Raw genomic sequence first — 24681 nt, forward strand, 5'->3', positions numbered from 1 at the left:
AAGAGACGAGGCTAAAGACATTCTAAAACAATCAGGTTTAAAAAAAAAAAGGTAATCAATATTTGTTTGACTTAATACATAATTGACACTAATATACATGTATTACTTTACATACACTGTCACTTTCAAATCACTGCTTGTACCTACACTTACATACTGTCTATTGCACTACCTGCTACTCCCATTTGTCTGTAGTTTAGTTTATTATATGTCACCATATGTGTAGTATATGTTATATGTATATATGTTAGTATTATATGTATAGGTTGGTATATTTAGTAAGGTCATTATATGTTATTACATGTAAATTATGTTCAGAGTACTTGTACAGAGTGTATGTCATGTTATGTTATATTATGTTTGCTATGTTATGCTATGGTAGTTGTTGTGTGGTGCCTTGTCCTAAGAATTTAGTTTTTAGTTTTAGTTTAGTTTAGTTTATTTCGATCAGCAATACTATACAAAAATCAAAATTTCAACAAAAGAAGAAAGTGGCCGACCGAAAGGGTCAAGGCTGAAGCTATCAAGCTTATAAGTGCCCTAACCTATGCTTTCATGAAAATACTTATTTTAAAGAACCATTACATATACCTATATATATATATATATACATAAACATATACACATGCATACAAATTCACACACCCATATAAACATATATACACACACATACCTACATATACATAAAACAATCAACAAAACAAAAACAAAAAAGCTTGTCCCCATTATCCGTTACTTATGAAGCGTCATCAATGCTGATACGTCTGTACTTGTCCAGTCATGTCTTTAAATTTTTTTTTTAATATCACCAGATTCTTACTTTCCTTGATGTCATCAGTTAAACTATTCCACTGTTTCACCCCACAGACAGATGTACACATGTTTTTTAGAGTTGAATGAACAATCGGCTGTTTGAAATTCCATCTCCCTCTTAGTTCATACTCTCCTTCTCTATCTCTAAAAATCTTTTGAATATTTCCAGGAAGTGAATTATGTTTAGCTTTGAACAGAATTTGTGCTGTTTTGAACTCTACTATATCCCTAAGTTTCAGTGTATGTGATTTTAAGAACAGTGAATTGGTGTGCTCAAGATATCCTACATTATTTACGATTCTAATTGCTCTCTTTTGCATGATGCATAATGGCTGTAGGGTGCTTTTGTAGGTGTTCCCCCACACTTCAACACAATAGGTCATGTATGGTAGAATGAGAGTGTAATATAATGTCTGCAATGATTTATAGTTCAGTATGTGCCGTGTTTTGCATAATATCCCTACAGTTCGTGCTAATTTGGACCTTACATACTTGACATGTTGTTTCCAGCTAAAGTTGTGGTCGATTATCACACCTAAAACATATTCTCGAAAACTCTTTCCAGCTTAACACTATCCAACATTAATTCTACCGGAGTATTCGGATGTATATTTTTATTACCAAAAACCATAAATTTTGTTTTTTTTATGTTTACTGATAATTTATTGACATCGAACCACAACTTTAGCTTACTCAATTCTGCCGTGACAACCTCCAACAGCTGCTGGAGGATCTCCCTAGCACTTAGTGTCATCAGCAAAAATAACATAATTCAATATTTTAGAAACATTGCAGATGTCATTGATGTACAGTATAAATAATTTCGGTCCAAGAATTGACCCCTGCGGAACACCACATATGATATCTAAGAGAGGAGACCTAGCTACACCCATCTGAACAAACTGTTTTCTGTTTTCAATGTAACTTTTTAACCAATTTAGCCCTACCCCTCTAATCCCATACCTTTCCAGTTTATGTATTAAAATACCATGATCAATTGTGTCAAACGCTTTCTTTAAATCGACAAAAACACCGACTGAATATTTTTTGTTATCACTGTTACTTGTTAATTCTTCGACTAAATCCATTAAAGCCATTGCAGTTGATCTATTCGTTCTAAAACCATATTGTCTGTCCATAAGCAACTCATATTTGTCAATGAAGCTGTCCAACCGTACAACAAAGAGCTTTTCGAGAATTTTAGAGAACTGGGAGAGCAGTGAAACTGGCCTGTAATTAGTAAATAGGTGTTTTTCTCCAGCTTTGTGTACTGGGATCACTTTAGCAGTTTTCATATTGCTGGGAAAGCATCCCAAGTCAAACGATAGATTACAGATGAAAGTTAGAGGGTCTACTATAGTGTCAATTACTTGTTTTATTAAAGTCATGTCAATACCATTCCAATCCAGAGATGTTTTGTTCTTAAACTTCTGAACAGCGTTCATAATTTCATTTTTATCTGTACCCTGTGTCATTCTGTGCATCTGACAATAAAAGACTTGTAACTTGTAACTTTATTTCTAGTTTCAAAGGATGAGCTCTGTTCCTTCTGTGGAATTGAGGACCTGCCCAAAACTGATGTTGATGCTGTTTGGGTGAGACTTGTTTTTAGACAATCTGAGTTGTGGATAATCTGTAGATAACCTGGAGTGAGTTTCAAGGAATAACATTAGTAATCAAGTATTGTTAACTTGTATGCATAACATGTTTCCTAAAGTTTCCATTTTTTAAATATGTTTAATTTATTTATCCCCATGTAGATTCAGTGTGGAACTTGCTCAAGATGGTTTCACACGCAGTGCCTTGGGATGACAGCAGCACAAATACCAAACAACATTGGTATTGTGTGTTGTGTAACTGAACACTTAGGAATATGTATGTCTGACTTTGTCAGATAAACTTGTTGACTTCAAGTTTATCCAGTTAAATGTTGTTCAAGCCGAACCAGTCATGTATACATTGGTATCTGATCGTTCATAAAGATTAAATGGGGGAAGTACTTGACTACTATGATGGCTCTTATTATAATGTGTGTGGTACTATTTTTTAATTCAAGACGTATAAAGTACGAAGAATAGGTTTACAATTGCACTAATTTGACCAAATCACTGATATTAACAGACTTTAAGTAATGACCACTGGGTTACATGTTTTCTCAGAAGAAGCAATTAGTGAATATAAGATATATTTTTTGTTTGAGTATGTATTACAAATCATGAAAGTGCTCCTTAACCAATATGCTGGTTTCTGGAAAGCAAATAGGACACCGTTTTACATTGTATCGATGCTAAACACATTTCGGTTCAAAATAATCCAAATTGAACAAACAATCTTAAATACACATTGGTTTTTCATAATCAATAGATATCCTGGTGACTGACGAGAAAATGGTGCCACTACACTTTGTCCTAAAAACAAAACTGAGATGATTAAAAGAGATCTTCTGAAGAAAGTATTGTAGTTTTACCAACACAGGATTGGTGGTTAAATATAATTTTATTTAAAATTATGCAAAAGCACATCATCAATATAGCTGATCTAGTACAACAAAAGAGAAGCAATTGATGTAGGAAATGTTGACAGCCTACACTTTACTACAGTGGATATATTGAATATTGTCTCCATAAAATATTTTAAATAATTCATAATTATTCATAATCATATTTCTTCAAAATAACAGGTGTAGTACACTCATGTGGAGCCCATTGATGTAGATATTGAATGATTTCACTCTACACTTGATAATAGTGAAGCTATTGAAAATTGTTTCCATAAATTATGACAAAATATTCATAAAAATTATTCCAAATCTTTTTTCTTCAAAGTACGAGGTGTAGTCCACTCATGTGGAGCCCATTGACGTAGATATTGAATGATTTCACTCTACACTTGATAACAGTGACGCTATTGAAGATTGTTTCCATAAATTATGAAATATAATTCATAATAATTATTTAAGATGAGTTTTTTTTCCAAAATAACAGCTGTAGTACAACACAGGGTGGCCATTTGACGTACGGTATCAGTGGTGTCAGCCTAGACAATCTTTCAGTGGAGCTATTGAATATTTTTGGAATATGTTTTTCCTGGATTGCTTTTTGCAGACGGTCCCTGGGCTTAGGTCTCACAGCTGATCGCACATTGAGACCAACGTTATTTATCGATCTCGAAGATCGGCTTTTTTTGGTAAAATGAAGGTTGTAGCTTGTTGTCGACATCACTCAGGTCACAGAGAGGTGTTTTTTGTGTTTTAACTCCGTGTCGTTTGAGAGCTATTGAGCCGGGAAGTCCGAATCTGTGAATATCTTTCTAACTTTACTGAACTAATCTTGAGGTGAGGAGTTAGATAGACGTGCGCTCCCCAGACCTCAATATCCCTTCTGAATTCTGCTTGATAACGCACACACCCACCCAAATCTGCTGCCGGCGAACTTTTTAAGGAACGAGGAGCAACAGGTCTCAAGGACTATGAACAAACGACCGGTTTTCCTCTAATCAGCACCATGGCAACACAGCACAGGACCGGCTACATTATTTCTCATCAGAACCTGAATTTATTAGTCTTTACTATGAATGGAATCACCAACTAACAAAAGAATCCCTTTTCACACATTACACCAGTGATTCTCAAACTGTGGAGCACGCCCCTCTAGTGGTGCACATTGGTATTACAGGTGGGGCGCTGAGGGAAATGTAGCAAGACCTTTACTGAACTTCACATATTACAAAAGGTACACAGACAACAAAACTAAGTAATTAATAAATGCATGGAAAAATGCCTGTACAAGTTTAAAAGTTTAAATATTGGTGACTCACAATATTCACCTCCAAGAGACCGTTGATTCTGCCAATCTAAACTCAACATCGAGAGCATTCAATTCAGTTAATTTTGTATAGCCCATACACACTTTGTTCTGACTGCCAGAAGTCCATGTTGCTAAGATCCTTTTTATTTTTACATTGTCAAATATACTTTTTTGAAGACCATGCAGTCTCCTGTGCCATTTGACACCCAAGAACACCATGTTGTCCTCGTCTCTCTCGCACACACCTGTGCTGTGTAATCCAACATGGTTTGTGCATACAGACATACACAAGTGCTGTGGTGTTTACCGTAATTACGCAACGAGTATCAGCTTTGCTGTGGTCACCAGCAGTGGGAGCTGCACATCTATGTCCAAATTTGATTTTATTCATTGAAAATCGGATCCTCTAAGGTTTAAGACTGCTTTCGTCAGCACCTATCGCCTGAGTTATTCATAGGCCCTTTAGAAGTCTTGACGCTAAAAAGAAAGAAAGAAAGAAGAGCAACATCAGATAACTGGCCACCTTCAACCCCTTGTCTCTTTCTGCTATTTTTGCTCTTCTCAATGTGCTGGCTGTAGCTTAAGGGCCTGTTGATAAGCAACCTGGTTGAGCAATTAATGCAAATGGTTTAACCTTTCATTTCAGCATCCTAGATCAATCATTGTGACTTCATAACCCAGGTCATCAATAAAAAGTCAGCTCAAGCCATTTCAGAAAGGTTAATAAGTATAATCCTGATTTCCCGATACTCCCAGGTTGAAATATTAGGCCCATCTGATCCCTGCTCTGTGCTTGAATGGATACCTTCCTCCATCTACAGGTATTTATTTGTCTTTTGGTGAAACGTGTCTTTTGCTGTTGGTTGCACAAATTGATTTATTTAGTGAGACACTAGGGAGGGAGTTTCTGACCGGATCAAAAACACTCCTTTTAATGAGGCGACAGGGGACCAAATAGGATTGGCTGCATTTTTTCACCTGTGCTCTCCTCTGCTGAGATCAGAGGGCCATTGATGTGAGAGGTTTTTAAGGCTTGTGGTGGATGGGAGTGTTGCACTTTAATTCTTCATGAGAGAGACCAGAGTTTGCATCCCATTACAGACCTGTAAAGTTGTTACCTTATTTCACCGAAGATTTTACAAAATATCTGTTTGCTTGTTTACCTCAAAGGCATGGAGCGACTGGGGGGCCGAAGTGCCTCTCTCTGAAGAACATACGTTCGAAAAAACAGTGTTTTTTTGCACTTCCATTGGGAAAAAAAGATAATCTTACACCATCTGTGGCTCAGTGGTAGCGCAGGGTCGTTCAATCAAAAGGTTGGCGGTTCTATCATCGGCTTCACTGGTCCATGTCTTTTTGTCCTTGGGCAAGACGCTGCAGCGGTCCTCAACAACCAATTCAATATATTTTGTATCGCCTGATATCACAAATTTTCCTCAAAGGGCTTTACAGTATGTACACAGAACATCCCTGTCCCAGGACCTCACATCGGATCAGAGAACACTCCCAAGAAATAGAAAAAACCCTTTCATGTGGAAAAAAAGGGAAGAAACTTTCAGGAGAGCAACAGAGGAGGATCCACGAACCTCCTGGAACCTGGACGGTCGCCCGATTGCGGTTCCAACTCCTCCATTATCCCAAAATACATCGACCATTGTATGAACCCCCTTTCTAAACTACATACCAGTTATTTAAAAGACACATACCAATTCGTCAATAACCTTAAAGTACCCAGTCATAGTTTTTCACCATTGAACATTGAATCCCTTTACACCAACATTGAAACCCATCTCTGCCTCATTGCCATCAAAGACATATTTAATAAACACCCTGACAGACCAGATAAAGAAATTATTCAACTACTCCACATTACCGTGACTCAGAACAACTTTAAACACCATCTCCAGTTGTATAGGTGTGTTATGGGTCGGAAATAATCCCCGGCATATGCAGACATCCATCTGGCCCATTGGGAGAGAACGGCTTTCCATATATTCCAATACAAACCCTTCCTCTACTTCCGGTACCATGTACACCAAGTGAGCGAATTAGGTGTGGGACAGCGTGACAGGAAAATGGAGAACAGAGTTTTAATTTGCAGAAGGAAGTGCTGGAACCGGAAGTTGATGATCTTTTGTGCAACTTCGAAGCAGCAGAGCCGAGCCGGAGAGTTTGGAGAAATACTATCAATGGGTTGTTCATAAACTGATCTGTGACTCAACTGAGAGTTGGAGTGAGGATATGGATTTCAATAACTGGACTGAAGTAAAGGAACTTAAAAGAGCAAGGAATCGTAATAGTGTATCTGGTTGTAGTGGGGAAGGGAGAAAGGAAGGCAGGGTGATGATGAGGGGTTCAAAGTAATTTTGAGATTTAGGGACTCCTCTGCAAATCACCACCTTAATTTGGTGGAGGAGTTTGAGAGGCTCAGTGATCTTGGGAGCTATGTTGTCCATGACATTAGCCCCTGCTATGATCTCCCAAAGCAAACAGGTCTCAGGGGAGAGCCCAGATTAAGAGCAGTTAAAAAAACCCTGAGGGATAGCTGCCCACGGCCTTCAGATACCTCACCCGGACAAGGGACCCTCCCGTAGCCAGACCCAGGAGGGGAACTGTTGCCACTCCAGAAGCAGACAGGATTTATTGTTAGGGCTGAATCAGGTTTGCCCTAGTCCAGCCCCTGGATATGCTGCTATAGGCTTATAGCTGTTTGGGGACGTTTTAGGATGCACTGAGCACCTATCTCCTCTTTTCTCCCTCCTTGTGGATGAATTGCACATTACTAACTCTGCTTTCTCCCCGGAATCCTTTTGACTTCACGTCTCATAGGGTCATCGGACTCTATGAGACGGCATAGATCCTATCTGCCTGATGGATCATCGAGGTCTCGATCGTGGAATATGCCACTACCAACTATTCACACAAAGTCAAAGTCAAAGTCAGTTTTATTTGTCAATTTTCCATATGTGCAAACATACAGAAGATCGAAATTGCGTTTCTCTTCTGTCCAACATAAAGTGAATTGTGCAACATATAGACAACATAGAGTGCAAAAATAGTAAAAAACATGTGAACATATAGACAACATAAAGTGCATAGACAACATAAAGTGCAAAAATAGTAAAAACATGTAAACATATAGACAACATAAATTGTGCTAGCAGCATTCAGACATGTGAGTCTGAAAGAGGACGGAGTGGGAGGATGGGGAGAGAGTTCAGCTTCCTGACAGCCTGGTGGATGAAGCTGTTGGACAGCCTGGCGGTGTGAGCCCGGAGGCTCGGTATCTCCTCCCAGAGGGCAGGAGGCTGAAGAGACCGTGTGAGGGTGGCAGGGGTCACTCACAATCGAGGTCGCTTGCGGGTGAGGCGGGTGTTGTATATGTCCTGCAGGGATGGGAGGGGGGGGAGTGAGGCACCCATGATCCTTCCAGCTGCCTTCACTATGCGCTGCAGGGCTTTCCTGCTGTGGTCTGTGCAGCTTCCGCCCACACAGTGATGCAGTTGGTCAGGATGCTCTCGATGGTGCCGCGTAGAAGGTGCACATGATGGATGGGGGCTCCTGCTTTCCTCAGTTTCCGGAGGAAGTAGAGGCGCCTCTGTGCTTTCTTTGCCAGCGATGTAGTGTTTGCTGTCCACGAGAGGTCCTCACTGATTTCCACCCCCAGGAATTTGGTGCTGCTGACCTGCTCAATGTCCGCACCGTTGATGGTCAGTGGTGGGTGATGGGTGTGGCCTTTCCGGAAGTCAACAACGATCTCTTTGGTCTTGCTGTTGTTGAGCAGGAGGTTGTTGACTCTGCACCACGTGGTCAGAAGGTTGACCTCCCTCCTGTAGAGGGTCTCGTCATCCTTGGTGATGAGACCTATCAATGTTGTGTCGTCTGCAAACTTGACCATGTGATTGGTGCTGTAGCTGGTTTTGCAGTCGTGAGTCAGCAAGGTGAAGAGCAGGGGACTGAGCACACAGCCCTGAGGGGCCCCTGTGCTGAGTGTGATGCTGCTCGAGGTGTTGTTGCCAACACGTACTGCTTGTGGCCTCTCACTCAGGAAGTCCAGCAGCCAGTTACACAGCGAGGTGTTGAGCCCCAGCTGGTCAAGTTTGCAGATTAGTTGTTGTGGGATGATTGTGTTGAATGCTGAGCTAAAGTCTATGAACAGCATTCTTACATAGGAGTCTTTTTTGTCCAGGTGGGTGAGGGCTGGGTGGAGAGCAGAGCAGATTGCATCCTCCGTGGACCGTTTGGCCCGGTATGCAAACTGGAAAGGGTCCAGTGGGGCGGAGAATGGATTTGATATGCGACATGACTAGTCGTTCAAAGCACTTCATGATTATGGGGGTCAGTGCCACTGGACGATAGGCGTTGAAGCAGGACGGAGTGGATTTCTTTGGCACAGGTATGATGGTGGTTACCTTGAAGCATGATGGAACAACAGCTTGTCTCAGAGAAGTATTAAAGACATCCGTGAAGACGTCCTTAAGCTCCTCTGCGCAGTCCTTCAGCACACGACCAGGGATGTTGTCTGGACCTGTTGCCTTGTGGGTGTTGATGGACGAGAGAGTCCTCTTCACGCTGGCAGCAGACAGGCACAGAACCTGATCGTGGGGAGGGGGCGGAGTCTTGTGTGGACGAGTGCTGATCTGTGCTTCAAACCGGGCAAAGAAGCTGTTGAGGTTGTTTAGCAGAGAGATGTTGCTGTCGCAGTTCTGTGGCGTGGGTTTATAGTCTGTGATGGTCTGAATGCCCCGCCACAGGCTGCGTGTGTCTCTGCTGTCTTTAAAGTGCCGGGTTATCTTTTTTGTGTAGGAATTTTTTGCTTTCCTGATGCCGTGGGACAGGTTGGCTCTCGTTGTTTTCAGGTCCGTTTCGTCCCCAGCTCTGAAGACCCTATTTCTAGTCCTCAGCAGCCGATGGACTTCCCCTGTTAGCCACGGCTTCTGGTTAGCCCGAGTGGTGATGGTCTTTACATGGGTCACATCATCAATGCACTTGCTAATGTAAGAAATAACAGTGTCTGTGTACTCCCCAATTCAATTCAATTCAGTTTATTTGTATAGCCCAATTTCACAAATTACAAATTTGTCTCGGAGTGCTTTACAATCTGTACACATAGACATCCCTGCCCCAAAACCTCACATCGGACCAGGAAAAACTCCCAAATAACTCTTCAGGGGGAAAAAAAGGGAAGAAACCTGGAGGAGAGCAACAGAGGAGGATCCCTCTCCAGGATGGACAGATGCAATAGATGTAATGTGTACAGAAGGACAGATTTAGAGTTAAAATACATTCAATGAATATGACAGAGTTTATGAATAGTTCATAGTAGGCATATTCCACGATGGAGACCTCCACGATCCATCAGGCAGATGGCGGTGGGGAGGAGGAGGGCGGAGTCTCAACAGTGGGCGGAGTCTCAACAGGACAGTGGCGTAGTCATGAGCAGGAATTCCACGACCCAGACGATCCATCAGGCAGATAGGATCTATGCCGTCTCATAGGGTCCGATGACCCCATGAGGCGTGAAGTCAAAAGGGCTCCGGGGAGAAAGCAGAGTTAGTAACATGTGATTGAGAGATGAACATTCATCCTTAAGGAGAGAAAAAAGAGGAGATAGGTACTCAGTGCATCCTAAAACGTCCCCCGGCAGCTATAAGCCTATAGCAGCATATCAAGGGGCTGGACCAGGGCAAACCTGATTCAGCCCTAACTATAAGCTCTGTCAAAGAGGAAGGTCTTAAGTCTACTCTTAAACGAGGTGACTGTGTCTGCCTCCCGGACTGAAATTGGAAGCTGGTTCCATAAAAGAGGAGCTTGATAACTAAAGGCTCTGGCTCCCATTCTACTTTTAAGACTCTAGGAACTACAAGTAGTCCCGCATTTAGTGAGCGTAGCTCTCTAGTGGGCAATATGGTACTACAAGCTCCTTAAGATATGATGGAGCATCACCAATCAAGGCTTTGTAGGTTAAGAGAAGAATTTTAAAAGTGATTCTTGATTTTACTGGGAGCCAGTGCAGAGCAGCTAGTGCAGGAGTGATGTGATCTCTTTTCTTAGTTTTAGTGAGAACACGAGCTGCAGCATTCTGGATCAACTGGAGGGACCTAAGAGATTTATTAGAGCAGCCTGATAATAAGGAGTTGCAGTAATCCAGTCTCGAAGTAACGAAGGCGTGAACCAATTTTTCTGCATCTTTTTGAGACAAGATGTGCCTGATTTTTGAAATATTACGTAGATGAAAGAATGCAGTCCTTGAGATTTGCTTTACGTGGGAGTTAAAGGACAAGTCCCGATCAAAGATAATGCCAAGATTCTTTACAGTGGTGTTGGATGCCAGGGCAATGCCGTCTACAGAATCCACATCACCAGATAATTGATCTCTGAGGTGCTCAGGGCCGATTAAAATTACTTCGGTTTTGTCTGAGTTTAACATCAAGAAGTTGCAGGTCATCCATGTTTTATGTCTTTAAGACATGCTTGAATTTTACAGAGTTGGTTGCTCTCCTCTGGTTTTATCGATAGATATAGTTGAGTATCATCTGCATAACAATGAAAGTTTATGGAGTGTTTCCTGATAATATTGCCCAAAGGAAGCATGTATAAGGTAAATAAAATTGGTCCAAGCACGGAACCTTGTGGAACTCCGTGATTAACATTGGTGGTTATCGAGGCGTCATCGTTTACAAATACAAACTGAGATCGATCTGATAAATAGGATTTAAACCAAATTAGTGCCGTGCCTGAAATGCCAATCGACTGCTCCAGTCTCTGTAACAGGATGTCATGGTCAATGGTGTCGAATGCAGCACTAAGGTCTAACAAGACCAGGACAGAGAGGAGTCCTTTATCTGCTGCCATTAAGAGGTCATTTGTAATTTTCACCAGTGCCGTCTCGGTGCTGTGGTGTTTTCTAAATCCTGATTGCAATTTCTCAAATAAACTATTATGATGTAGAAAGTCGCACAACTGATTTGCGACCACTTTCTCAAGGATCTTGGAGAGGAAGGGGAGGTTAGAGATCGGTCTGTAGTTAGCCAACACCTCTGGATCCAGAGTGGGCTTCTTCAGGAGAGGTTTAATAACAGCCACCTTGAAGGAGTGTGGTACGTGGCCTGTTAGCAGAGACACATTGATAATATCTAATAGAGAGCCGCCAATTAAAGGCAACACGTCTTTAAGCAGCCTCGTCGGGATGGGGTCCAAGAGACAGGTAGACGTGTTCGAAGTAGAAACCGTTGAAGATAATTGGTCACGGTTGATGGGAGAAAAGCCCTCCAAATATACACCAGGGCATACAGCGGTTTCCAAGGCCATTCCACTTGAGGACAGATTGGCACTGGTTATGGGCAAGAGAATATTAATCTTGTCCCTAATAGTTAAAATCTTTTCATTAAAGAAGTTCATAAAGTCATTACCACTAAGGTTTATAGGAATGCTCGGCTCCACAGAGCTGTGACTCTCTGTCAGCCTGGCTACAGTGCTGAAGAGAAACCTGGGGTTGTTATTTTTTTCTATTACTGATGAGTAATAGGCTGCTCTGGCATTACGGAGGCCCTTCTTATATGTTTTAAGACTATCTCGCCAAACTAAGCGGGATTCTTCGAGATTAGTTGAACGCCATATGCGTTCAAGCTTTCGTGACGTCTGCTTTAGTTTGCGGGTCTGAGGGTTATACCAGGGAGCAAACCTCCTCTTCCTCACTGTCTTCTTCTTCAGAGGGGCTATCGAGTCCAGTGTCATTCTCAGAGAGCCTGTGGCACTGTCAACAAGATGATCAATCTGGGACGGACTAAAGTTAGACCAGGAGTCCTCTGTTATATTGAGACGTGGTATCGAATCAAATACAGAAGGAATCGCTTCTTTAAATTTAGCTACAGCACTGTCAGTTAGACATCTGGTGTAGAAACTTTTGACTAACGGAGTACACTCCGGTAGTATAAATTCAAAAGTTATGAGGTTGTGGTCTGACAGAAGAGGATTCTGTGGGAAGACGTTCAAATGCTCAATGTCAACGCCATAAGTAAGAACAAGATCAAGCGTGTGGCCAAAGCTGTGAGTGGGTTTCTGTACTCTCTGACAGAAGCCAATCGAGTCCAACAAGGAGATGAATGCAGCACTAAGGCAATCATTATCAACATCCACATGGATATTAAAATCTCCAACAATAATAACTTTATCGGTTTTAAGAACCAAACTTGATATAAATTCTGAGAATTCAGATATAAACTCTGAATATGGACCTGGTGTCGGTACAGAATCACAAATCGAATTGGCTTTAGTGTTTTCCAGGTTGGATGTGAAAGACTAAGAACAAGGCTTTCAAATGAGGTGTAGTGTAATTTTGGTTGAGGATTAATTAATAGGCTCGATTCAAAGATGGCTGCTACTCCACCTCCTCGACCGGTGCCTCGAGGAATGTGAGTATTAATATGACTTGGAGGAGTCGATTCATTCAGGCAGACATATTCTTCATGGCTCAGCCAGGTTTCAGTTAGGCAACATAAATCAATGTGATTATCTGATGTCTGTGTGATCGTTGTATGTGGCTGCCTGTTTAAACATTCCCCAGTCTGTTGAGTCAAAGCAGTCTTGGAGAGCGCAGGAGGCCCCCTCTGGCCACACCCGTACCTGCTTCAGAACCGGTCTGGAGGCTTTCACTCTGGGTCTGTATGCTGGCATTAGCATGACGGTGATGTGGTCAGAGAGACCTATGTGGGGGAGGGGGGAGGCCTTGTACGCTCCTTTGTGGGTTGTGTAGACCAGATCCAAAATGTTGTCTCCTCTTGTAGGGAAATCAACATGCTGGTGTAGTTTGGGAAGGACAGTCTTAAGGTTTGCATGGTTGAAATCTCCAGCAAAGATTGTGAAGCCGTCTGGGTGAGCCGTCTGTTGTTCGCTGATGGCCTGATACAGTTCACAAAGTGCCGCATTTCTATCACTGTTGTTGGAGGTCGGGGGGATGTAAACAGCGACTAGCAGAATCGCCGTGAATTCCCTCGGCAGATAAAAAGGACGGCACCTTACGATCATAAACTCCGCCAGTGGTGAGCAGTGTCTACATACCACGGCAGCGTCCCGGCACCATGCATCCCGGATGTAAACACATACCCGCCGCCGCGAAGTTTTCCCTCCATCAGCGAGGGCTCTGTCCGCCGGTAGCATGTTAGCTGCTCCAGTCTCACAGCAGAGTCGGGGATGTTGTCGTTTAGCCATGTTTCCGTGAAGATAAGCACACAGCAGTTCCTCACGTCTCGCTGCTCCGTCTGCAGCAGTCTAATGTGGTCCATTTTATTGTCCAAGGATCGCACATTAGCCATGATAATGGATGGTATGGCTGGACGAGTTGGCCTAGCCGCTAGCCTAGCTCGGATACCTCCGTGCCTACCCCTCTTCTGCTTCCTCTCACAGCGCTTGCGGCGCCTCCTTTCTGGGGGAGGAGTGGCAGTCGAGTCCGGTGTGGTCGTAGGCCGGCGAAGTAATCCGTGCTCCGCGAGTGTTTCCGCTTGTTCAGCGTCCAGTGTGCCGTGTAGTTTGGTCCTGCCGATGGTTAACAGAACCACACCGTCATATTCATTGATTGTGTTGTTACTGTGTTTTAATTTGTGTATAATGATTCCTTCTGGACACATTACATATATTGCACCTGTCCATCCTGCAGAGGGATCCTCCTCTGTTGCCCTCCTGAAGGTTTCTTCCCACTCTTTTTCCCCGTGAAGGGTAGTTTGGGAGTTTTTCCTGATCCGTTGTGAGGTTTTGGGACTGGGATGTCTATATGTACAGTTTGGAAAGCACTCTGAGACAAATTAGTAATTTGTGAAAATGGGCTATACAAATAAACTGAATTGAATTGTATGAGATATTACAGTCATTATTTAGAATCCATCAAATGTGGGTCACGGTTCAATTTGTGTGGGTCCCGACCCATGTTGGAGTCGATGGAAATGAGAAGTCAGATAAAGCAGCAAAAAGGGCTTTGAAAGGTGAGACTAAGGAATTGACATTACTGGTTGTAATAGTTCCCTCTGTTTTTAGGAAACATAATAATAGGTGTGAATTATGTTAAGAAGAAACTGTGGACCATGTTTTATTGTTCCGCCATAGGTATGAGTCATGAATCGCCACCTTAACGTGGTGGAGGAGTTTGAGAGTCTCAGTGATCCTGGGAGCTATGTTGTCCGGGGCATTAGCCCCTGGTAGGGTCTCCCAAGGCAAACAGGTCTCGGGTGAGAGTCCAGACTAAGAGCGGTTCAAAAACCCTGATGAATAGCAGCACACGGTCTTCAGCTACCTCACCCGGACAAGGGAAACCGGGGCACCCTCCCGGAGCCAGACCCAGGAGGGGAGCTCGTCGGCAAGCGTCTGGTGGCCGGGCCTTCGCCTATGGGGCCCGGTCGGGCTCAGCCCGAAGAAACAACATGGAGCAGCAACTCTGTGGACCCACCACCCGCAGGGACAATCATCGGGGTCGGGTGCTATGTAGACCGGGTGGCAGGCCAGGCAGGGGACCTGGGCGAGCCGATCGCCGGCGGCATAGACTAGCTCTAGGGACGTGGAACGTCACCTCGCTAGCGGGGAAGGAGCCAGAGCTGGTGCGGGAGGTGGAGCAGTACCAACTAGATCTAGTTGGGCTCACCTCCACGCACAGCGCTGGCTCTGGAACCAAGCTCCTGGAGAAGGGTTGGACTCTCTTTTCTGGAGTTGCCCAGGGTGAGAGGCGCCGAGCGGGAGTGGGGATACTCACAAGCCCCCGGCTGAGCGCTGCTGTGTTGGAGTTTGCCCCGGAGAACGAGAAGGTCGCTTCCCTGCACCTACGGGTTGCGGGGAGTAAGGCTCTGAATGTGGTTTGTGCTTATGCACCAAACCGCAGTTCAGAGTATCCGGCCTTCTTGGAGTTGGTGGGAGGGGTCCTGGAGAGGGCACCGCCTGCCGACTCCATAGTTCTCCTGGGAGACTTCAACGCTCACGTGGGCAATGACAGAGAAACCTGGCTGGGAGTGATTGGGAGGAACGGCTTGCCCGATCTGAACCCGAGCGGTGTTCTGTTATTGGACTTCTGTGGTAGCCACGGCTTGTCTATAACGAACACCATGTTCGAACATAAGGTGGCTCATAAGTGTACTTGGTACCAGAACACCTTAGGCCGGAGATTATTGATCGACTTTATAATCGTATCATTTGATCTGCGGCCGTATGTCTTGGACACTCGGGTGAAGAGAGGAGCAGAGCTGTCAACTGATCACCACCTGGTGGTGAGTTGGATCAGATGGCAGGGGAGTCGGCCAGAGAGACCTGGCAAGCCCAAATGTGTAGTGCGGGTGAACTGGGAACATCTGGTCGAGGACCATGTCCGGGAGGTCTTCAACTCCCACCTCCAGATGAACTTCTCGCACATCCCGAGGGAGGTTGGGGACATGCAATCCGAGTGGACCATGTTCAAAGCCTCTATTCTGGAAGCGTCCGACAGGAGCTGTGGTCGGAAGGTCATCTGTGCCTGTCGTGGCGGCAACCCAAGAACCCGGTGGTGGACACCGGGGGTCAGGGAAGCCGTCAAGCTGAAGGAGACCTACCGGGCCTGGCTGGCCCGGGGGTCTCCTGAAGCAGCTGACAGGTACCGGTAGGCCAGAAGGGCTGCAGCTGCGGTGGTCGCGGATGCAAAAATTCGGGCATGGGAGGAGTTCTGGGAGGCCATGGAGAAGGACTTTCGGTCGGCCTCAAAGAGGTTTTGGCAAATCGTCCGACGGCTCAGGAAGGGAGAGCAGGGTCTACCCCAGGCTGTTCTCAGCGTGGGGGGGGGGGGGGGGGGAGCTGCTGACCTGGACGGGGGACATCGTTGGACGGTGGAAAGAACACTTTGAGGAATTCCTAAATCCGGCCAAAATGTCCCCTCTAGAGGGGGCAGTGCCTGTAGACTTGGGGGGGTTGCACCAATATCCCTGGCAGATGCCGCTAAGGTTGTTAAAAAGCTCCTTGGTGGCAAGGCGCCGGGGGTGGATGAGATCTGCCCTGAGATGCAGAAGGCGCTGGACATTGTTGGGCTGTCTTGGCTGACACGCCTCTTCAATGTCGCGTGGGGGTCAGGAACAGTGCCCTTGGACTGGCAGACCGGGGTGGTGGTTCCCATTTAAAAAAAGGGGGACCGGAGAGTGTGCTTGAACTATCGTGTGATCACACTTCTCAGCATCCCGGGGAAAGTTTATGCCAGGGTACTGGAAAGGAGGCTCCGACCGCTGGTCGAACCTCAGATTCAAGTCCAGCGGTGCGGATACCGTCGTGGAACTGTGGACCAGCTCTTCACCCTCGCAAGGGTCCTCAAGGGGTCCTGGGAGTATGCCCAATCAGTCTTCATGTGCTTTGTAGACTTGGAGAAAGCTTTCGACCGGGTCCCTCGGGAATTGTTGTGGTGGGTGCTGCGGGGGTATGGGGTTCCGGACCCGTTGCTCCGGGCTATCCGGTCTCTGTACGGCTGCAGTAGGAGCTGTGTTCGCATCCTCGGCAGTAAGTCAGACATGTTCCCGGTGGGTGTTGGTCTCCGCCAGGGCTGCCCTTTATCACCGGTCCTGTTTGTGATTTTCATGGACAGGATATCTAGGCGCAGCCTGGGGGTGGATCAGGTCAGGTTTGGGGGTCTTGGGATCACCTTTCTTCTGTTTGCAGATGATGTGGTCCTGTTAGCATCCTCAGACTATGACCTCCGGCACTCGGCGTTTTGCTGCCGAGTGTGAAGCGGCAGGGATGAGAGTAAGCACCTCAAAATCTGAGGCCATGGTGCTCTGCCGGAAACAGGTGGATTACTCCCTCCAGGTGGGGACAGAGTGCCTGCCCCAAGCGAAGGAGTTCAAGTATCTCGGGGTCTTGTTCACGAGTGAGGGTAAGATGGAGCGGGAGATCGACAGGCGGATCGGTGCGGCTGCAGCAGTAAAACAGGCGCTGTACCGGTCCGTCTTGGTGAAGAGAGAGCTGAGCCGAAAGGCGAAGCTCTCAATTTACTGGTCGGTCTACGTTCCAATCCTCACCTATGGTCACGAACTTTGGGTAGTGACTGAATGAACGAGGTCGCAAATACAAGCGGCCAAAATGAGTTTCCTCCGTAGGGTGGCCGGGCTCAGCCTTAGAGATAGGGTAAGGAGCTCGGACATCAGGAGGGAGCTTGGAGTCGAGCCGCTACTCCTTCGCATCGAAAGGAGTCAGCTGAGGTGGTCCGGGCATCTGATTCGTATGCCTCCTGGACGCCTCCCGTTAGAGGTTTTCCAGGCACGTCCAACTGGGAGGAGACCCCGGGGAAGACCCAGGACACGCTGGAGGGATTACATCTCCCGGCTGGCCTGGGAACGCCTCGGGATCCCCCAGAATGAGCTGGAAAATGTTGCGGGCGAGAGGGAAGTCTGGGTCAACCTGCTGGGTCTGCTGCCCCCGCGACCCGACCCCGGAATAAGCGGATGAGAATGGATGGATGGAGGTATGAGTCAGGGAGGGAAATATATTTAATTTACTAGTCAGAAATGTTGGAAAATTCTCAACTACACTGATAAGAGATTTACGTTCCTTATATCCACAGCTCAGTTTAGTGTGTGGTGGCATTGCACCAGCCATTAAAGGTAAAAGAAGGAGAGAATGGAAGCGGAACTCTGACTATGTATGTTGAGAGTAAATTAAGATGGCACATAGCACAAATGAAAATTTCAGGTGAGGTACAGATAGTTTCTGTGAATTTATGATTTCTATTTTATTTTTTATTTTAGTGGAGCAGAAGACCAATAGGATGGCCGAGAAAACTGACATGAGCCTGGACAATCAAAGGGAGCAGATGAAGATTCGGCTTGAGGGAGGGACATTCAGCGCCCGTGTGACGTCTATGAGCCATTTGGGATAACAGCACAGGACCGCCGTTCTACGGAGGGTTTCGCGGAATTCAATCCAATGAAAGTGTCCGAAAATCAAACGCTGCAATGACGCCTTGAATGCCGCATTATGGGCAGCTGGACGTCCCACACAAAGTACTCCACTAGTACACCAGTAAACCACTTTAGCCGAAGAAAGTGTTCAACATTCAGATGCGGTACTTCCGCGTTGAGCTGCCGTTCTCCGGTGACATTTCACGGATTTTAATCCGATGAAAGTGTTTTGAAAATCGAACACTGCACTTACCGTGCCCGCCGAATTATGCGAGGCTGGATGGCTGGATGCCACGTTTGAGTTTAAATAAGTTTGAGACCCATGTTTTACGAGGAGGCAGGAGTGGACACAGGTGAAGTCTGTCATACTTTGGTTAAAAGGGCAGCTAACCCAAGATTCATGTAGACATTTTACAATCTTATCTTTAGTATATTGTATTTATCAAAGTTCCCGCACATTGAATACAACCTCATTATTTTACAGTAGTCTCAACAAACCAAATTAGACAACCTCCACTAAAACTGACAGTTTATACATTTATATTTTGGTTGAACGTCCAATTAAATTATTCTGGTCTTAACCCTTGTGTTGCCTTAGGGTCAATTTGACCCGAATCAATATTACACCCTCCCACCGCCTTAGGGTCATTTTGACCCGATTCAATGTTTCACCCTCCTGTTACCTTTATATTTACGAACATATTTTACCCTTTGGGTTAAATTTGACGCCAGCAATTAAAACCTCCAGAAAATTATTAGAATTAATATTGTTTTCCAAATTTAAGTGTGAGGCACTTTATGTTTGTTTGTTGACTACCGAAAGAACACCGACATTAAACATTGAATTAACCCTAAGGCGGTTGGAGGGTGTAATATTGATTCGGGTCAAATTGACCCTAAGGCAACACAAGGGTTAAAAGTAATTGTCCAATTACCCCTGGCCCTCTTTCACAGGTCTCTCCCCTGCAGCTGATCACAGACCAGTTAGTATTGGCACAAAAGCTAAATGTGAACCCCTGTGAGAAAAATTGTGCAAAAGTATTTATGATGGTGTTCAAAACATGGACTTTTGTGCTTCATAAATACAAACTCACTTTTTTTCCTCATCCGTACCATTCAGTACTGTAAACGCCTGAATACATTCTTGTGGTGCTGCAAACAGAGCCAACACCTGTAAAAGGTAAACCAGCAATTGAACGTTGCTACCTAAAGTAAACTGAAAGAATGTACAGCTTAAGCAACTGGCGGTGTATGGGTCTAATTTAAATCAAACCTCTGTTGGAGGTGTGCCAACCAAAATAAAAATTATTACGTCATGCAGATTACCATCTAATTTGTCCTCGTTTCTCACGGTATTTGAGATTGTCAATTAAAGTCCTGAAAGTTGAGCCCAGTATGGCGTGGCAATTTGTCTTAGTTCATAGAATTTGAAACATCTGGAACAGAAAATGTACCACATACTGGAGTTCACAGACACTGGGACACTGAAGTTGTTGCCGACCAAAGGGTAAAACATTTGAGCCGCTGGTGTTTCATGGGAAAGCTTTGTCATATGAATCAGGGCTACTAAAGGTAAGAATCTGACATAACATTTTGTATTGCAAAAGAACATGAATTCTGAAGCAATTCAGAATTTTGTTCAGAAAATCTGAATATTCTATTACCATTTGGACATCAAATATTTATATAAACTTTATTAAAAAAATAAAAAAACAAGATTACAAATTATTAAATAGCGCCGTCTTTGATCTTAATAAAATGAATACAAACAAGTTTAAGAAAATATTTAGTTTCAGTTTATAAAATCTTTGGCATGGTACTTCATAATCACCTTACATTTTTTTGTCGACACACCTGCACCACATTTGAGATATTTTTTTTTTGCTGGACAGTCATATATGAAGGTATATTCTTTATTCCTCAAACAAAATGGAGCACTTTCTATGGAAGCCCATTTCCGCCACAAAAAAAAAAAATGTAAGGGATAGAAAGTCAAAATTAGGCGATAAGATATGCGCATAAGTCGCGTTGTCCTCACAGGCATTGTACCCCAATGCAATTCTCAATTCTGTCATAAGGTTTTTGTCATATACTGATATGCATTGATGATTGCCGAGTTATATGTATGTTTACATTTCCAAATACCACATCTCTATTTGATCATTTGACAAGAAGATAGGATGGTGTGTGTATTCTTCATAACTAGTAACTTGTTTGCACCAAGGCCCTTTGTAATACCTTACGCCAGCATCAGCCAGGAACACAACTTCTTTTAAATACTGTACCTTTTGTAACTTTATATTATGTGTCTCTTAGGAGGAACTTAATGAGGTGGTATTGACATGGAAGTCATGGGAGTCCGTTGAGTCCACAACTCCCGATCACCTCATGGACGTCGCTCCATACTGCATGCAGTCCCTAAACTGTACGGAGGCAGATATTGTTTGCGCCATGTGGACCTGGAGAAGGTTCAAGTCTGCCTTGAAGAGTATGTATTCAAGGACTTTCCCTGCGATGAACACGTGTTTCATATCTGTGTGGAGCTAATGTCAGAGTATAATCTGAAATTAAAAAATTCTAAATTCTCCCCTGTGACCCCGTTGGAGCTCTCTTCACTCATAAAAGGAATGAGAAGCACTACCTGTAGCCTGGACCCCATCCCATCTATTCTGGCCAAGGAATGTCTCCCAGCCATCGCACCACTCATCATTACAATAATTAACTCGTCCCTCAACTCTGGCTCAGTCCCCGACACACTTAAACTGGCTGCTGTCACCCCATCCTCAAAAAACCTGGACTCGACCCTGAGACCATGAGTAATTTCGGCCCATTTCAAATCTTCCCTTCCTAGCAAAAATACTGGAACGCGTCGTCGCTGCACAACTAAAAACCCACCTCACCTCCAATGATCTGTTCGAGCCATTTCAATCTGGTTTCCGCTCACAGCACAGCACTGAAACGGCACTTCTGAAAGTCACCAATGACCTCTTCATCTCCTCAGACTCCGGTCACCTCAACATCCTCATTCTCCTGGATCTCACTGCAGCCTTCGACACCATCAACCACAACATCCTTTTCTCCCGCCTCAAAACGTCCCTCAATATCACCGGATCTGCTCTATTCATATCTGACAAACAGACAACAATTCATCAGCATCAACAACTGCACCTCCTCCACTGCTCCTGTCTCAGGGCGTCCCTCAGGGTTCAGTGCTTGGTCCACTTCTGTTTATTCTTTACTTACTCCCTCTTGGAAATATCATACGCCAACACGGTCTCATGTTCCACTGTTATGCCGATGATGTCCAGCTCTACATCTCCACAAAGGCCATCACCACTGCCACTCACTCTACTCTAACCAACTGCCTCACTGACATCAAATCCTGGATGAACACCAACTTTCTTAAACTTAACTGTGATAAATCTGACATGCTCATTACGAGACATTAATTGACTGATTTCACACTATGGCTCGTTCTTCGTCACGGTTAAACACATTTTGATGTCAGAGAAAGTTGGCTAACATTTAATGTTCGATTTTGCAGAAAACTTTGTTAGTTGGTGATAATTCACTACTGTAGAGCGAAACCATTTAACTTTGGCCATCTGAGTAACTTTGAAACTCCAAATTCCGCTGAATTGATTAACTTTAACTGTTTGCTAGCTGACTTGCATGTTAAACTAAATTATCATTACCTAGCTATTAGCCACCAGCTTTAATTACTGTTACCACCTGGCTCACGGCTGGCAACAAAAAGGGAGGCCACACATTGATATTCCAAACGAAACCTATGTATTGTAGCAACACAACCAAACACTACAAGAAGCGCATGACGAGGCTGGTGCAGCAGGCCCTGCTGAGTGAGAGCGTCACGTAGAGAGAGAACAGAGCGAGAGCAACTCCCCTTGGTAACTCGTTTTATGTCCTCTCGTAGCTCCTCCCACCAGGAATCCCTTTTTAGCCAGGTACCCAGCTGCAGCGGGGGAGGGTTGTCAAATTAGAGAAATTGCATAACACCGCACTTGATGTTCGCACATCATTTTTATATAAAGATAAATGGCCTGTACAGGTAACTATATTTGGTTCCTACGTACATAAATAGTATATCCCAGAACAAAGAGCCGGATGTGTAAGTAAGTCCGTCAGGAGCGCAAGAACTCTGCCTCCAGAGCTAAGTCAGCATTGCACCTATATCAACAGTGATGAACTAAAAATATTTTTCAATGGAAAATGGACACCAATTCATGATACAGATTTTGGGGAGGGCGTTATCAGCTGTAACGATATGCCAGTGGACCCAAGAGCTTGGGATAACAACCGACAGAGGGAGAGAGACCTCATTCTATGTTCAGGTAAACATTACTCCACTATATCTTTACAAAGACAACAGTTGTTTGTTGCTATATTAATGCTCTGAATGTCATATTGTTCCTTTAGCTATATCTTAATACATACAACAGCTGACTTGAATGAGCATTCCTGTTCATTCCAATAGATGTAAATCGTAAATTGACCTGTAGTTGTATAGTGATTTTCCAGTGTTCCGACCACTCAAAGCGCTTCAACACGACATGACACCATTCACCCATCAACACCCATTCATACATTGATGGGAGGAGACAAGGTTCCACCTGCACATCAGCAGCAACTAATATTCTTACACCGTAGGCACAGCTACAGGTGCAATTTTGGGGTGTCTTGCCCAATGTCACGGGTTGTGAGGGGCAAGAGCTCATGGGGAGAGGAACGGGACAGGACTCCAGGTAAATAACTAACTTTTTACTGAGGCAAAAGGTTCCATATAAAAACTGAGGTCAGCAATAGGTACTAAAGGTGCGTTTACTCGCTCGACCATATGTCGTGTTCACGCCATAAGCGTTGTGAAGCTCCGCGAGGGGCGGGGCTTATCTCCGTGTCTCGTCTCCGTAAAGACCGTTATCATCTCCTTCATCCACCATGAAGAACTAACCACTAGTTCTGCTTTATACTTGTTGAGGACATCCCACAAACGTCTGAACATCTAACGCCCTCGTGTTTGGGTTCATAACATTAATATCATATCTATATAGAAGAATAAGAAGAATATACACTTTTATTAATCCCCAAGGGGAAATTAGTTCTCTGCATTTAACCCATCCTTAGTATTAAGGGCAGTGGTGAGCGGTGAAGCGCCCGGAAGGGGTTCAGTGCCTGCCTTGGGACACTGACTTGCAACTTCTGCAACTAATGGAGGGGAGCACAACCCCATCCTTGCGGATGGCAGGAGGATCCCTCCCATATATATATACATGACATCACCCGTAGGCTCACACAGCTCGGTCACTTTCACCGATGAAGTTATCTGTTACGTCTGAAAGACTTCCGCTTCCAACGCTATGAGAGCGGAACATCTAAACGCTGTTATTGTGTTCATAACATTATTGTCCGTCTTGTTCTGATTCAACAGCGGCGGGACAGCGATGACACGCGGAGCAACTCGAGAGCTGATTGGCCCGAGTTGCGAGATTACCGCTTCAAAGTTGAAATATTTAAACTAGGGGGGAAAATTGCGCCGCTGTAAACGCGTCGCCCACATCGCCCCAAACGCGCCGCCCAGAGAAATATTGCGTCTACCGCAGCCACACGCGTCTGTACGTTGACTTTACATGGGATTCAGTCGCGCGAAAAAATCGCATCGCTTTTGTTGTGAACGCACCTTAAGACAGGCAGGTACAGCGACAAGGAGCCCAAGGAAGCCAGAACTAAAGACAACAATCCAACAGGAGACAAGGGAAAGACAGGCACAATATAAAAAGGGGGAACACAGGTGTACAGCATGAGATAATAACGAGACATGAGTGGCTGTGGGCAGGTGAAGGGAATGAAACAATTAACGAGACAGAGGAGACACAGAAGAAACAGAACAGGGCGTTACAGCCAAGGATACATCGACATGGGCTGGAGGAGCCAGGGATCGAACTGCAGATCTGCTGAAGGACGAACCTGCTCATCACTGAGCCACAGTCGCTCCACTCAAACTAAGAACATCCATGCAATATTATTGAATTAAATTAGTCCAAGCCATTTTGATCAAATACCAATACGCGCCATTAATAAAATTAAATCTATAGCTGCCCCCCCACGCTGAAACTCTCTGCCCAAACTTATTACCTTTGCATTGAAAATGCCGGAAG

At 44.6% G+C, this 24681-nt stretch overlaps 1 long non-coding RNA gene across 1 annotated transcript; it reads left to right on the plus strand.

Moving 5' to 3' along the window:
• The first annotated feature begins 2329 nt into the window (after positions 1 to 2329).
• Positions 2330 to 2817, plus strand: LOC130206486 (uncharacterized). The gene is made up of 2 exons (XR_008834123.1): positions 2330 to 2408; positions 2574 to 2817. It is a non-coding gene; the product is annotated as an uncharacterized LOC130206486 (long non-coding RNA).
• The last annotated feature ends 21864 nt before the right edge of the window (positions 2818 to 24681 follow it).

The sequence above is a fragment of the Pseudoliparis swirei genome, chromosome 16, assembly GCF_029220125.1.
Source record: "Pseudoliparis swirei isolate HS2019 ecotype Mariana Trench chromosome 16, NWPU_hadal_v1, whole genome shotgun sequence".
Taxonomy (NCBI): Eukaryota; Metazoa; Chordata; class Actinopteri; order Perciformes; family Liparidae; genus Pseudoliparis; species Pseudoliparis swirei.